This window comes from Ambystoma mexicanum, chromosome 14 (assembly GCF_040938575.1).
Source record: "Ambystoma mexicanum isolate Mex_15411 chromosome 14, UKY_AmexF1_1, whole genome shotgun sequence".
In the NCBI taxonomy this organism is placed as follows: domain Eukaryota; kingdom Metazoa; phylum Chordata; class Amphibia; order Caudata; family Ambystomatidae; genus Ambystoma; species Ambystoma mexicanum.
In genome coordinates this window covers 65,216,712-65,232,797 of record NC_090940.1, presented here as the reverse complement: position 1 = coordinate 65,232,797, position 16,086 = coordinate 65,216,712, and positions in this window count along the sequence as shown.

Sequence of the window (16,086 nt, the reverse complement as noted above, 5' to 3'; positions counted from 1 at the left end):
ATGGTTACATGGCAAGTATATACATAGGAGCAATAGTGGCAAATGTATACAGTTTACAAATATACAATGGATACAGGAGCAGTCAGAGGTGTAAAATTTCACAATACATTTGTAGTGAGTACATAAGAGACGGATTTATGGAGGCAGTGTCATTGGGCGTGCGGTGGTAGTGGGTGCATACTGATGTGTATGTGAGGTGTCCCAAAGGACCTGAGGTGGTGTTAGTTATTTGTTCAGTAGCCAGGTGATGACCTGGGTTCTAAATGGTTGAAAGGTAGCAATGGATTTGATGTCCAATGGAAGTGTGTTCCAAAGTTGGGCGGCTAAGACCGGGAAGCTGGATCCGCTGGCTCTTTTGCAGGGGTATTTAGGCACCACCAGGCTTAGTGTGTTGGTGGATCTGGTGATTCTGGTGGTGGGTTTCAAGGTAAATTTGTCTGTTAGGTAGGGCGGGGCAAGGTGGTTGAGAGCTTTGTAGGTGAGGCAGATAGTTTTTAGATCGACTTTTTGTTGGATGGAGAGCCATTTACATGATTTCCTAATAGCAGAGATGTGTTCTCTCCTAGGAATATTAAGAGCAGCTCGGAGTGCGTTATTTTGGAGGACCTTTAATTTGTTGATTACAGATTTGTTTGCACCTGCATATAAGCCATTGCAGTAATCAAGTTTGGACTGAATAAGTGCTCTGGCTAGTGCGAGGCAACTATTGGTGGATAGCAGCGGTTGCAGGCCCTAATCAGCTTACCTGTGTAGGCCGTGGCTGAGGCGGTCATATTGATGTGTTTGGATAGGTTGGTATTGGTATCTAGATAGGAACCAAGGGTTTTTACACTTTTAGCGATGGGAATACTATTACCATCAATGGTGAAGTTAGTATAGCTGGGGCTAAGTTTCTGGATGGTGTTACGGGATCCGACAAGGAGCAATTCAGTCTTGTCATCATTCAGGCAGAGGCCATGTGTGGCCATCCATGCCTGAATGATGGAGTTGACTTTGTTGATCCGGCTGATGTCCGTATTGTAGTTACCGGATAGAGTTAGGAGTATCTGGGTGTCATCTGCATAGTTGGTGTAGGTGACACCCAGATGGTCCAGCTTGTTGAATAACGGCTTTGTAAAGACGTTATACGAAGTGGGCGAAACACAGGAACCTTGTGGGACACCACAGGTGATGGGAATCGGGTCGGCCGCTGCTAGTGGAGAGAAGACCCGCATGGTCCTGTTATCGAGGAAGGATTGGATCCATGAAATAGCTGAATGGGAAAAGTGTGCTGCCGTTGTCAGGTGGTTACAAAGGATTTTGTGGTCAACCAGGTCAAAAGCAGCAGAGAGGTCTAAAAGAAGGAGGATGGCAGCCCTACCTTTATCTTTGAGTTCGTCAATCTGACTTTTGAGATCAACAAGGGCCGTTTCTGTCCCATGTTGAGGATGAAAGCCTGATTGACAGATTCCTAGTAGTTGATTGGTTTCTAGGTATTCTTGAATTTGTATGTAGGCCACTCTGTCTAGGATTTTTTGTAAGAAAGGGACAGTGGTGATGGGTCTATAGTTGGTTGGTATAGACGGGTCGAGTGTTTTTTTTTTAACAGTGGTAGAACCCATAATTGTTTCAAGTTGCTCGGGATAGAGTTACTGGTGAATGATAGGTTTATTAGTTTGGTGATGAATGGGGATAGATCCCTGGCTGCGTCTTTTATGATCTGGGCGGGGCAGCTGTCCCCTTTACAGTTAGAGGGTTTCAGGGAGGTGATAGTTTTTTGTACTTTGGGTATAGTTACCTTTTTGAAGGTAAAGCCTGAGTTGATAACAGTGAGCGATGGTGGGGTTGGACTGGGAGTTGAGCTTGAGGTGAGTTGTTGTCGTTTATTTTTAATTTTGGTTTAGAGCCCCGTGATTTTATTGCCGTGGGCATTCTGGATGCCTGTGCACCAGGGTTTATCCTTAGTGCAGGTATCTGTAGGTGGGTTGGGGTTTTCAAGTTCCTTCAATATGTTAAATAGTTCTCTCGTGCTGGAGCCTGCCTGGGTTATCCTAGAGTTGTAGGGTTCTTTTTTAGCACATATTATCTTGTTTTTGTAAATAGTGGTAATGTTAGTGAGCTTAGTTTTATTGTCTGGAGAGGGAGTAGTTTTCCACAGTGTTTCTAGTTTGCTTTTTTGTTGTCTGAGAAGTTTCAGTTCAGGAGTGCACCAAGAGTTCAGGTGAGCTTTTGGTTTACCTTTGCGCATTTTCAGCGGGGCAATGATATCGATAGTTTTGGACATGGAGTCGTTGTAGGTGTTGACTAGCAGGTTTAAGTCATCTGTGTCTGGTAAAGCGTTCAGACTGTGGACTACCAGAGGTATTAGAGCTTCAGCTGTGATGTTGCTCTTATTCCTAGTTGGGCAGGCCGGTGCAATAAAAGTCTGTTTGGGCACTAGGTTATTGATGTTGATATTTAGCGAGAGGAGATGGTGGTCCGACCAGACAAGAGGTAGAGGGTCCTTAAGGGTGATGTTGCAATTAAGGGCAGCTATCCAGTCGAGAGTCCTACCTTTTGTATGGGTAGGTTTGGAGCAGAGTTGTATGAGGCCATGCTCTGATAGTTCAGTGGACAAGGAGGTAGCGTGGGTGTCAAGAGGGTTGTTAAATCCGAGATTGAAGTCCCCAAGTATGATGATTTGACCTGAGGGTTTAGAATTTTCGGCTATTAGGGATGTGATATCTTCTTCAAATGCACCAGGCGGACCTGGGGGTCTATATATTAGATGCAAGGTGATAGTGCTCTTGGGGGAGCTTTGCCATTTGACTGTGAGGTGTTCACATGATTTTAGCGAGGAGGAGGTGACTAGTCTAATGTCAAGAGAGGATTTGAAGATGATAGCTACACCACCTCCACAAGCGATAACTCTGTCTGCTCTGAGGATGGCATAGTTGCTCATTTGATATACAGACATGTGCTTTTTGATTCTATTAGAGAACAAAACTTGATGTGATTCAAACATGCAATAATGGTAACTTTTTGGGGGATTGCAAAATTACTGAAAACAAATATCTCTTGCAAGAAGAATATGGAACTGAGATTGGCAGTTTGTGCTCAGTACGTCTTCTCGTGTTAATACAATGCGTTTTGGGCATTGCATGCCCTTCATCAGGTATGAGATATTGGTAAGTCTCTGCAATAAATACAAATAATACTTTGTCAGGTTAACCTATTAAAAGTGAGTGAGCCAACCTGAATTACCAATAATCTATGGTGAATGACCTGTGCGTTCACGGGGTATCAATGACTGGAGAGTGTATTTTCGGTACGCGTTCCGGTAAGTCTATTGTGGCTTGTCACTATAGCTGGTGGACACTGGACAAAAAATGAGTGGTGTTTGTAGGAATAGTAATGCAGATGTGGGGCCAAGCATGGGACCAGTCGCTACAGATTAGGGCTGGGTCCCACGCCATGGCCATAATTGTTAGCAGTAGTGTAGTTAGCACTGACTTGTGCAAATATGCGCACTCAGCTAAGGTGGTCAAGGGGATCCAGAGGTCCGGTGGAGTCTTTTGGGAGTGAATTCCTGAGCTTGTGTGTCCTGTGGGACAAATGCAACGGAGAGTGTAGTGAGTGCTATGTGTGCCGTAATCAATTACAAGTAATGTATCTATCGGGAAGTAAATGCCTTAAAAGAGCGGCATGGATACAAGATCAAAGTCTTACTTTGAAAAGTCTGTCCAGTCCTAACAGTGCCGGCCGCAGTGATTCTGTGCCGTCTTCCGCATACCGAGAAGAATACGGTTATCACGGCCACCTGAGCGTGCGCGTGTGTCTGATTTCTACTGTCTGACTCGGCACTGCTGGAAAAGCAGAGCGCCATGTTGAAACTATTTTAACTTGACCTCTGTAAAATATATTGGTGTAGGGGAAATAACCTATCTCATTAGTCCAAGTAAAGGGAGATGGAATCAGCACGTCAGAAACATGTTCATGAGTGCCCTGGTGCACCCCTACCCGTGGCTCAAAACCAAACAGAAAAAGTGAAAAGGTTCTGGGGAGCCAGTGTGACAAAATCACTATAGCTCTGCAGGATAAAGGGATGAGTGGTGGCTAAAACTCCTACTCCGTGTAACACTACTACTAAACCAGCAGTGATCCCAATCATAGAGGTGATCCAGGCACAGCCCGATTGGTATACCTTCTTCGCCTCTTTTGGGGACGTGGGCCGAGTACAGGCGCGACTCCTCAGGAGGGGTATGAGCTGATACAGCTGTAACACAAACAACAATATTACAGTGGCAGCAAAATAAAAGAATGTCCAAGCAAGGTGCTATGAATATAGGTGTAGCAGGTGGCCAACAACGAGCCTGGCTAGTAGGGGCTTCATGCGTGTCCCCTAAGGGAAAACACAGGGAAAGGGACGTGGACACCAGGGGAAATACAATATTTAATTTACATAGTTAGCGTTTCTGTTTATGTGTGTGTTTAAAGTGCACTAGCCTATCCAGCCCACCATGGGACTGGATGGAATGTTTGAGAAGGAAAAGCAGAAGAACAAAGAGACAGAACTCCCCAGCCCAGGAGTGCTCTGGGCAGGGGAGAAAGGAATCCAAAGGGGATTAGAAAGAAAAGTGACAGTTGAAAGAAACAACAGGAAATAGGAGAAAGAAAGAAGCTGCCGAAGAAGGGGAGGAGAACAAGAAAATAACTCCAGGGGGCAAAGAAGGGACACTGCTTTGAGCAGCCCCTGAGGGCCTAAAGACATCAACAGCGCTGGGCTGTGTGAGGGGAGCACCCAAAGAGCGAGCCAGCTGCCTAGCTGCTTGGCAGGGGCAGCTCGGCCGCCCTGGGGCCGTGACAAGTGTAGGCCAGCCAGGAGGCCACACAGGACGGGCCCAGGACTATTCAAGGGCCCAGGCAGCATATATGGATCTGCCTGGGCCAAAGAAAAGAACAGTCCAGTCAAGCCGCGTGAGGCGGTGGCTGTCCAAACCAGGCTGCCCGGACGTGCCCTCAGTAGGTCAGCCTCATGGGCAGTGAGGCAGGCCCTTCTTAAAGCCCTCCAACGCCTTATGAGTTAGGCGGTGGCTAGAGAGGTGTAAAGTGGTGAAGAAAAGCCCAGACTGGCTTGCAGACACCCGGGTGAAGAGCAGAACGTGAACAGTCTTGGGTTGCTCCATCTGGCAGCACAGGGGATGAAATGGCACAGGAGCCTCTGTCAACTCCAGTGGCCTGCGCCCTGTGTCTCCACGATGCATTGCAAAAGGGTGCGGGCTGGGAAGCAGAGAATGCCATAGGAGAGTGGCAGTGACAATGGCAGAGGCCCTGTTATCATGGGGGTTCTGCCTGAAGCTAAGATGGAAATTAACAAGGCGGGTCGTGGGAGTCCCTCTGCTAGACATTAGTTCTGGTTACAAGAGACTTACCCAGGTTCTTTAGCTCACTATCTTTCACAGAGAAGAAATATCCCAAACATATCAGTCTTTGTCCTGCCCCGGGGCAGTCCAGCACCGAAATGCTAGGCAATTCTCCTCTGAAAAAGAGTACCAACAGCATCCCCAGACACGTGTTTCGGTCTGGTAGGACCTCATCAGTAGGAAGGAGCTGTGCCTCTCTAAGAATAGTGAGCAAGAGAGTCTCACAGGACCCCCCTTATCTGAAGCTAAAATGGGGCAGGTGGGGAGGTGGGCACAGGGGATGCCACCTGAAGCAAAGATAGAATCCAGGGGGTGTTGTGGTGACACAGGCAGCTCCCACAAAACAGGGCTGCCCGAAAGACTTTGAAGTGGCCATGGGCGTGGTGGTGTTTGCGTGTGGCCCCCCAGGTTATGTGGCCCACCCTGAAGATGTTAAAAGGCTCTGGGTATGGCGGTCACTTCGGGTGGATCCCCCCTGCGTGCAGGGGGGCACCCAGTAACAATGTTGGAAGTGCAGGCTGCACATTGTGTATTTGTCTCCCTGCATAGTGGGCGGGGTCACCCAAAAGAATGAAGAGGGGGGTCTAGGCCCCAGTTATATCAGGGAGCAGGACCCAGACAGACAGCCACAAAGGACTGCACCAAAGGAACTGTGAAGGGGGTGACTGGCTGCAACTGTCCCCCCATTGTGAAATAATGTGTTTAAATATGTTATATGTTTTATATCTGCTGTATGTCATGGAATGGTATCTATAGTTTGATGTACATATAGTTAAGTGCATTAGGAATGTTACGTGGTGTAGCGCATATTTATAAATAGTAAACTGTTAAGTAGGGTAGAGTGTAGGTTTGGGAAATGTGTTAGGGGAATTTTATGTGGGGGTTAAGTATTAAGTAGGTAAATGAGGTAGTGATATCATATGATATTCTATGATATGATATGATAACACATTTATAACGCGCCTATATACAGTGTTTCAAGGCGCGACAAGGCAAGGGAGGGGGAACAGAGGGAGGACAGAGACAACGGTCTACCTAGACCAGGTGACATTGAGACCATGCAAGTGCGGGGGAGAGGGGAGGGGAAAAGTATCAGGGAGGGGGAGGCGGACAGTGCTGTACATGGGATCACAATAACATGAAGTGGGGCCAGTAGGTGGCAGGTACAAGTGTAAGTGCAGACAGCAGGTGTCCAATAAGTGCTGGTAGGGGGACTGTAGGGAAACAGATACAGACCCAAGTGCAAGGTTTGCCAGGAGGCAGTGCAGGTGTGCAACTGGACGGGCAGGGCCCAGGGCCCGAAATCAGAGGGTTGCCAGGTGACCAGTGCAGGAGAGGAAGAGAGGAGGCAGAAGCAAAGAGGAAGGTCTTGAGGTGTTTCTGGAACCGGAGATGGTTCTCCTCAAGTTTTAAAGAGGCAGGGAGTCTGTTCCAGAGGGAGGACACAGCCGAAGAAAGAGATCTACCCTCAACTTGTTGCTTGGAGAAGCGCCTGACCCTGAGGGATTTCGAGGTGGAGGAGCGTAGAGCTCGAGTAGGAAGGTATTTACGAAGAGAGAGTTGGAGGTATTGGGGATCCAGGCCCCAGAAGGCCTTATGGACAATACAGAGGGCCTTGAACTTAATCCTTGCAGCCACTGGGAGCTAGTGAAGAGATTTCAGCGCTGGAAAGATGTGATCCCTGGGCTTGAGGCCAAGGACAAGTCTCGCAGTCCTGTTCTGGATGAGTTTCAGAGGGTGGAGAGTAGAAGAAGGCATATTCAGAAAGAGGCTGTTGCAGTAGTCCAGCCCAGGGAGAACCAGAGTTCTAGAGACAGTGAGCTTCTGGGGGAAGGAGAGGAAAGGAAGAATACCTCTGAGGAGGTGCAGTTGGTAGTTTGCCTTTTTCGAGACGTCAGAGATGTGGGGAGAAAAGAGAGTGTGGAGTCAAAAAGGACCCCATGGTTTTAAGCCTCACAGGTGGGAGCAGGAAGGGGGCCAAGGGAGGCCAGCCAGAAAGTAACAGGGAAGGAGGGTGTGGTGTGCAGATGATGAGAATCTTCGCCTTACTGGCATTAAGGCAGAGATCATTGGCGGCACACCACTCCTGGATAGCTGACAGACAGACAGATAGAGATGAGAGAAGGAGAAGAGGTGGCAGAGGGGAGCCTGAAAACAAGCTGAGTGTCAACTACATAGCACTGAATGTTGGAGCAGAGAGTGGCAATTTGGTGGGTGAGAGGTGCCAGGTATTGGTTGAAAAGCCATTGAGAGAGGTTAGACCCCTGGGGAACACAACAGTTAGAGAGTGAGATAGAGGAAAGGAAGGACCAAAGTTGGACCTGGGAGGGTCGATCAGAGAGGAAAGAGGTCAGCCAGGCCAGGATCTGATCAGTGATACACAGTTGAGCAGGATGGCATGGTTTAACGCGTCAAAGGCAGAAGAGAGATCGCGTAAAATGAGGACAGAGTGGAGATTAGAATCAAGGTTAGAGAGCAGGTCTTCATGGATGTTCACGAGAGCAGGTTCCATCCTTCTGGCTGCTCTGAAGCTGGAGTTCGAGACTGGCAGGTCGATTGCTTCCAGCAGGTCGAGTTGGCGGTCAAGACAGTTGCTGCCACAGAGATTGGCCAGTAATCGGGGGGAGCTAAGGTTGTCTCCTTAAATCGATTCAAGGGAGGTGGGGCCAGCTTAGACATTACTTGAGGCCGTAAATGTGGTTCTGAGCTGCTTCTGGACGTCTGGGTTGGTTTGAGGCCCATCCGAGGGTGTCCAGGGTCAAGGTGCATCCTTTGTCCCACCCTTCACCTTCAGGACGATTTTCCAGCAGCTGCAGAGGTTCTTTAGCTCCATTAAGCAAGATCCTGATTCCAGTAAATACACCGCAGAGTGGCCTTGGTACACTGCAGTGTCACCCCCAAATGTGCTGTTGGGATGGTTAGGGAACATAGCTTGACTCTGCCTTGGAGCCTTTGGTCTTAACCTATTGGACAGAAGAATTTGGACTGGACTGTATTACCAACAGAGTTCAAGTGAATCCTTCTTCTGAGGGTCCAAAGAGGAAACCGCTAAGGGTAGGATCTCCCCCCTTCTAAAAGCCAATTGCTAAGGTGGATTGGTCATGCGCAAGCCTGTTGACAGGAGTCCATTCTAGGCTGCTGGAACATGTGTCCTTTGTCATCTGATGTCATATTTAGAGTGCATTTTCTGTAGGAGGTAGGGAGGGGCTGAATGTTTTAGGGAGCCCTGATAGAATCCAAAATGTAGAACCCCTCTCTTGGCCTATGCATCTTCTTGGCTACTCTAACCTCACCCTCTTCCTGTTTCTGCTTACTTCAAAAGGACTCCAGCAATATGCACCCTGGTGTGAGAATGTTTTTGTTATCTCAGAACTGCTTTTGTAGGGCAGTTCCTAAGGGACCTCCAAGGGAGAGTTCCTGTCACTGGAGGAGGGTATCACCCTTCCTCTGGCCAGATAAAGAAGTAGCTTTTTGGGCATAATACCACACTGTTTTAATGGAGACACCCAGCCCAGTCAGCAAATACACATCATCCCACCCATGACTGGAGCATTGCTCACCAAGCTTCCACTAATATGATATCCAAATGTTGTGGCTGTATAATTGTGTGATCCTGGTAGCCCCCACATCATAACCAGATGTCTTTAGAGAATCTATCTAAGGCTTTACAGATAGGCAGTCAGTTTAAATCCGGTACTCCCTTTTGTCCTCTCAGGGATTTTGAGGGATTGCATGTCCTCTGTGAATGGGTTGCGAAGGTGCTCACAAAATAAGTGGCTCACACAGGCTCTTCACAAACCTCCCTGTCAATATTCTGTCCAAAACATTCACGAAAAGTGGATTTTAATGCGGATCATCGATCATGGGGATGGTTACTCAGATTGGTCCTCTAGGTTCACTGGAATAACAGTAGGTGATATCTACCACCAAGTCTTCAGCAGATGGGCAGAATACAAGGAGAAAGACTTTCTTGATTACAAAGACAGTGGGCCTCATTACGATTGTGGCGATAAGGCAACAACGGCACCGGTAGTACTACCGGCGCCGTTGTTACCATGCCGCCACATTACGAGGTCTGCTCACGGGTGCCGCTCTGCACGCCTGGTCAGACCAGGCGTGCAGAGCAGCACCTGCAAGCTGAACTGGATGGTAGCACCGGTATCGTTATGAACGGTACTGCTGCTACCATGCTCCCCATTCCCATTGAGTCCTATTTGGGCTCAATGGGAATGGGGACGTACCGGCTCTGGGTACCGCACAAGGGGAATTACCGGGTCTGCCGAGGGCAGAATGGCACGGTAATTCCCCTTTCGCGGGACCCGAGCCAGACCCGAGTTTGGGGGTAGCCATGCTGGTATAAACGGCACGGCTACCTCCAACCTCGTGATGAGGCCCAGTGTCTAGATCTGTTTGGGTTCTGCAAGACCAGGATTAGTCGGCACCCAGTGTGCAACAATCTCTCTCCTCAATACACTACAAAGAGACAAAGTTCCCGAACAGTACGTCACAGTGACATCTACATAAGGTGGGACTTTGTACAAATAGTGTGCATGCAGGACCACTATTCTTGAAGGGGCCCAGACAACATTGAATTTCAAGGGGGGAGGTGTCAGGAAACAACATTTCATGTCCAAAATAGTGTACAGACAACTCAGGGCCAGGAAATCTCTGAAAGAAAAGGCATCCTTCTTTGCTGGGAGCAACTGGAGTGGATGCTAACGAGCGGTGAGGAAAAGGGGACATTAGCGGTGGAGTAGTCTCGTCTCTGTATTTAAGGTACGAGAAACCCTAACCATGGAAGAAATGCTTCACACTACTAGTGAGTGAGGAGTAACTTAGGCGAGTAGCTTCTGCCATATTGGAAGATTAACAATGCCCAGTTTTACCTTATTTGTGCTGATTAGAGTGGTGTTTATATCGTGCATATTAACAAACAGGTATACAATCACTTCACAGATAAACATTAAAATATACAGGGGGTTTAACCAGAAAGGTTAAAAGCCAACTTCTGTCAAGCTGTCATACTTCATACTGGCTTTTTTGGAGTTTCTCCGACAAGCAAGGACAATTATATGGTATGCAGTCTTTATATCGAATATTTTATAAAGAAGGAACATATATTGAACATTCTATATAATGAGAAATTGTATATAGAATGCAGTCAGGGTCGGGGTAAAGGGTTAAATATTTTTGGGAAACGGTTGGGGTCGGTTTTTAGGGGTGGCAAACTGGTTTGTGGGGGACTCCCCCCCCCAAAATAAATGCACTCTCTATACAATTTTTCATTATAAAATATTCGGAATCTGATACATTTTTATAAAATCTTTCAAAGATATGTAACCTATTTATATCATAGCTGACAGTGTTTCCAACAGCAAAATCCAAAACGAAATGGTCCAGCTGCCTTTTTTGATCACCCATTGGAAGGTGGAATACATGTTAGTCTTAACTTGATTTCACATGTTATGCCGCTGGCAACTTTAATCTAACAATGGCCTCTATCACTGTGTTGTCTCAATTGGCAGATGCCTGGGTTCTCTTTGGACCTCTCCTTCCTTTCAATCAGTTTCGACAAACTTGCTTCTGCAAAATGGCGATTTGATGAGCTTTTTAAAATGATGTTTAAACATAATCCCAATCTGTTTTGCGCGTAGTTTTTATTTATTATGAGGGCACAGCAGCCAAATGAGGTGACCTCTCTTGAATGCAAATGATAATGAAAACAATGTCCGTTTTTTTTCTGGAGCGCCGTCCCCAGCCCACTGCAAACATATGACAAATAAGGATTTACTCTCCCTGGACTAGAGCTATTTCAGCTGTCACTGAATTGCAGTACCAGAATGAACTCATGCAGGGAAGGGGTGTGTGGGGGGGTGTGTGTGTGTGTGTGTGTGTGTGTGTGTGTGTGTGTGTGTGTGTGTGTGTGTGCGCGTGCATGCATCTTGCTGGGGAAAACATAGGAAAAGGAGGCCAGCAATTCCATTCAGATTCCAGCTCCGACTGGATCCCCATAGTGACTGATGAGCACCTGATCAAAGCAAACAGATGTGTGTTTGTCTGCATTTTGTCTGCTTTTTTGCTTCTTTGATTCCCCCCCCCTCTTTTTCTCTTGTTTTATATTCCCTGATCCAGGGACTGCTTCCTGCCTCCCATCCCAAGGTCCGGCTCCCCCCCTGCCTTTAGAACCTCTTTTGTTTGTCTGTGTTAAGTCTCTGTTTTCCTGCTTTTTCCTCTGCTACTATGACTGCTTCCTGCCTCCCGTCCCTATGTCTGGCTTCTCTCGATACCTGCCTTTATCACCCCATTTTGTTGCCTTTGCCTGTGTTTTCTCTCTGTTCATCTGTTTTCTCCCATACTCTTTTTCCTCTTCTACTATGACTGCTTCCTGCCTCCCATCCCTAGGTCCGGCTCCCCCACCCCCGCCTTTAGAACCCCATTTGTTTGTCTGTGTTAAGTCTCTGTTTTCCTGCTTTTTCCTCTGCTACTGTGACTGCTTCCTGCCTCCCATTCCCATGTCTTGCTCCTCTCGATACCTGCCTCTATAACCCCATTTTGTTGCCTTTGCCTGTGTTTTCTCTCTGTTTATCTGTTTTCTCCCCTACTCTTTTTCCTCTGCTACTATGAGTGCTTTCTAGGGCAATCCCTTGCTCGAGCGTCGTGAGCAAAGGCCTCATGGAGACAAGGGCTTCAAACAGGGCAATGCCTGTTTCATCCTATTACAGTCTGGATGTGAAAACAAGGAAATAATATGAGGCAGGGTAACCAAAAAGGAAACACACCAAACACAGGTTACAAAGAAACATACAAAGCACTGTATTTTATACTGAATCCAGTTACAAAAGAACAGACAAAATTCAGATAGCTATCGACCCTCAGTACAACACAGCGAACTCCGGCGTGGTTCGGTGTGCTCAGTGAGTGCAAATATTCATTGAAACAGTCAGGCTTTTATACATTTCTCCAGCCTGTTGTCCAGCCTTTCTTCAGGTTAACCATTCCATAAATATGTTACTGCTCTAGGGTCCCTTGCCAGGTCAAATCTAGTTCATCTTAGGTTTATACATTAACAAGAAGAAATGGTAATAATGTATGCTCTAGGCCTAACATTACAATGCAGGACTTAATTTATACAATATTGTTAAGCAGGTGTTCTCATTCAATTATAGATCAGTTTCGGTGATACAGGTAATCCATTGCACACAGGTCAGCAGAAGGACAAGGTCTCAGCTCATGACCCTAACAAGTGGCCTGCAGGCAAGTTATACATTAGCTGTACAGAGGTCATGACAATCAAGTTCTGTTCTGAATAACATAGGCTACCATTTTAGCTCACATGGTGACTTTATAGAGCAAGAAAACCTAAAATGGCGGCTTGACCCAAAATGACAGTTTACATGGTTTCTAAGGTCAGGACCTTGCAATGCGAGTTTATTCACATGTAGTTTATAAGCAGCTTGTTAGCAGCTTGGCGTAGGCCAATATACATATATTCATAGCAATAGGAGGCACGATATAATTTCTAGTTTGACATGGAAAGGGCCAGGAGCCAGATCCTTTCTTCAACACATGAGAACCCAACAACCATGTGTTTCACGCCTTATACACTTAGGCCTATCCCCATCCTAGCTATCATGCAAAAATGCACAACATCCACCAAGCACCATCCCAGCTCCCCATAAACATCCCACTGATGGAGACCCAACCTAATCCACCAAAGCACACACACACCTTCATGCTCATCAACGTTCGCACAGCTGTACTCCACGTGGCAGAAATCATCACCACACAAAACCTTAACAGCTATTCATAAGAGAAACACGAGGTACCCCCACCACCTCACACACCCTGGGTGTCATTGTCCGTGCCCACTACAGCAGCCAGCAAGACACCCTTAGAGAGAAGTCAGACGAGGGTGTCACACTCATCCACAAGTCTTCATGGACATGCAAGAATCAGGAGCCATCACCTCTGAAGTCTGTAGAGCTCTTGAAATGTCACATTCTGCTCATCCACATCACAACTGCTACTTACCACCAGATGCACCACCCAGCAAATCCTTCCTGGATACAATCACCAAACTCATCTCTACATCAACTGTCTAATATGACATCAACTCCTTCCTAGGAGACATCAATCTTCCAAGAGTGCAAGCGACCAAGAAAACCAAAGTAGCTCTTCACATTTTCCTGGACACACTGTACTTCACACAACTCATCACTGATCCCACCCACACCAAAGGCCGCAATCTCAAAATGCTATTCACTTCACCCCTAGACATCAAATCCTTCTCACTTATGCAACTCAACTGGGCTGACCACACAACCATATCTATGAAGCCCCAATCCTCAAATCCCTAATATCGATGTTCCATCAAAAACTTACCCTAGGACACCTTAGAAGAAAACCACACCAACCTGGCTTCCACTTTCACTCCTTCATCCTATGTCAACACCCAACATCCTTCTCAGCCACCTCAACTGCACTCTGAATCTGCCAACATTCATGCACCATTGAAACTAAAGACCAACAAAACCAAGCCATCCTCCCCCTGGTAGCCACAAGAGCTCACTGAGAGTAAATGTGCCATACGCAATCAATAAAAGATCTGGAGAACAACACAACTGCAGGAAGATATCACCACCTTCAAAAGCTTCTGCTCAGCCAAGCAAGCAAGACCCTCATCAACTCAAGGTAGAATCCTCCAACAAGAGCAGAGCCATCTTCAATGCAGCCATTCACTGAATTGGCTTCCTACCAACCCCCGCAGTACCCAAATCTGTACAGAGATGCAATGCCATTAATAGGTTCTTTACATACAAGATTGACATAAACTAACCCCATACTGATGACACCCTACCCACCATAGACAACCCTACCATAAAACCACATGGTCCCATGCTGTTCAGATTTCAAGACCCTAACACAGGAAGACCTCACAAAGATACTCACAGCACTCAAGATCACCCCCTACAAGAACACCATCATCCCAGTCTCCAACCTGAAGAACATCATAGGAAAGGCTCTCACTCATCTCCTCCACACGATCAATGCCTGACTCATGCAAAGCATCTTCACAGAGGCATCGAAAACTGGCCAGATCCTACCCCTAATGAAGAATTCCACTCTCGATCCGGACGACCTAACAAACTATATCACCATCTCCCATCTGCCTTTCACATGGCAAGATCACCAAGAAGACGGTAACACCTCCAACTACACGGAAAGATATCCCAACAAAACCTACTCAAGAATAGCAGTCCAACTTCCAACCAAGATACAGCACTGAGACTGCAACTATCCAGGTTATCGACAAGCCACTCCTCAGGTTATCGACAAGCCACTCCTCATCATGGACAAAGGCTACCCAGGCCTCCTGGTCCTACCCAACCTCTCTGTCTAAATTTGACATGGTCATCCACAAGCGCTACTTAACACCTTGCTCTCCCGCATGGTAGTCGCTGACACAGTCCTTCGATGGTTTGACTCCTATGCCGCCAACAGACACCAGAGTGTCCAGTTGAGCGCCTGTCAAACCCAACAATGCTCAGTGACCTGCTGAGCCCCAAAAGGCTCCATCCTCTCCTCTGTCATATTCAACCGCTACATGGAGCCGGGGGAACACACTTAGCCAAATTCAATATTAAAATCCACCGGTATATTTATGACACATAACAATACCTGAAGGACAAATGCCTCAACAACATTCACAAATGAAGAACATAGGCCGACAAGGTGCCCCTTCCCCATGTTCCACTCCCATTATTGAACAACACTCTGTTGCTTTCTAGCTAGGGTTGCAGTTTACAAATCACCCTGATACATAATACAAAGCATGTGGTTACTACCCTAGATATATTTAATACAAGGACAACTAGGCCCAGGACTAGGGCAGCAGTTTGCCTGAGGAGAGGCATTTTATAGCAGCTTACATTAATTTTACCAGTTGTTTTTAAAAATAATATAAAGACAATTTCGGTTCAATGAGTCTGACTAATCCACACCAATGTGAGTAATTTTGAGCTGTTAGCAGTCATTCCACTCAGACAGCTAATGGACAAACTTGTATATATGCTTGATATTTACAAAAGCGACACACACACATATATATAAATATATATATATATTACATGGCCACAGTAGTGGCCATGTAGTTATGGTTAAGGTGGTGTTTCCATAGGAAGAGCACTTTTTGGGCGGCTTATAACTTCGCTCCCCCTGGACAAATCCTCACCAAACTTTGCAAAAAATGTATATGGCCCACTCTGAATTTCTTTGCAGAGTTTGGTGAGGATTCGTCCAGGGGGGGAAAAGTTATAGGGGGGTCCCAAAACTTTTTTTTTCCCCATAGACTGAATGGGGAAAAAACTTTGCTTGCGTCTACAGCCCAAACCGCTGGACGGATTTTCACCAAATTTAGACCAGGAGTAGCGGCTTGGTCCCGAAAGTGCGCTTTTGCAGATTTGGTGAAAATCCGTCCAGTAGTTTTTAAAAAAATGACCAAAAAGTAGGTCAGGTCATAAAAAATGTGTGATATCTGTGTTCGGTCCGCGGACACACTTCCCTGTTCGCTCCGCGGACAGTGTCCTGATTGGCCAATCACTTTGCGTGGTGTCCGCAGACAGGCGACGTGTTCGCTGATTGGACGGTGTGGAGCGTGAAGCACGTCAGATTTTCGGTAGCACCCGCCATCTTGGATTCGCGAACG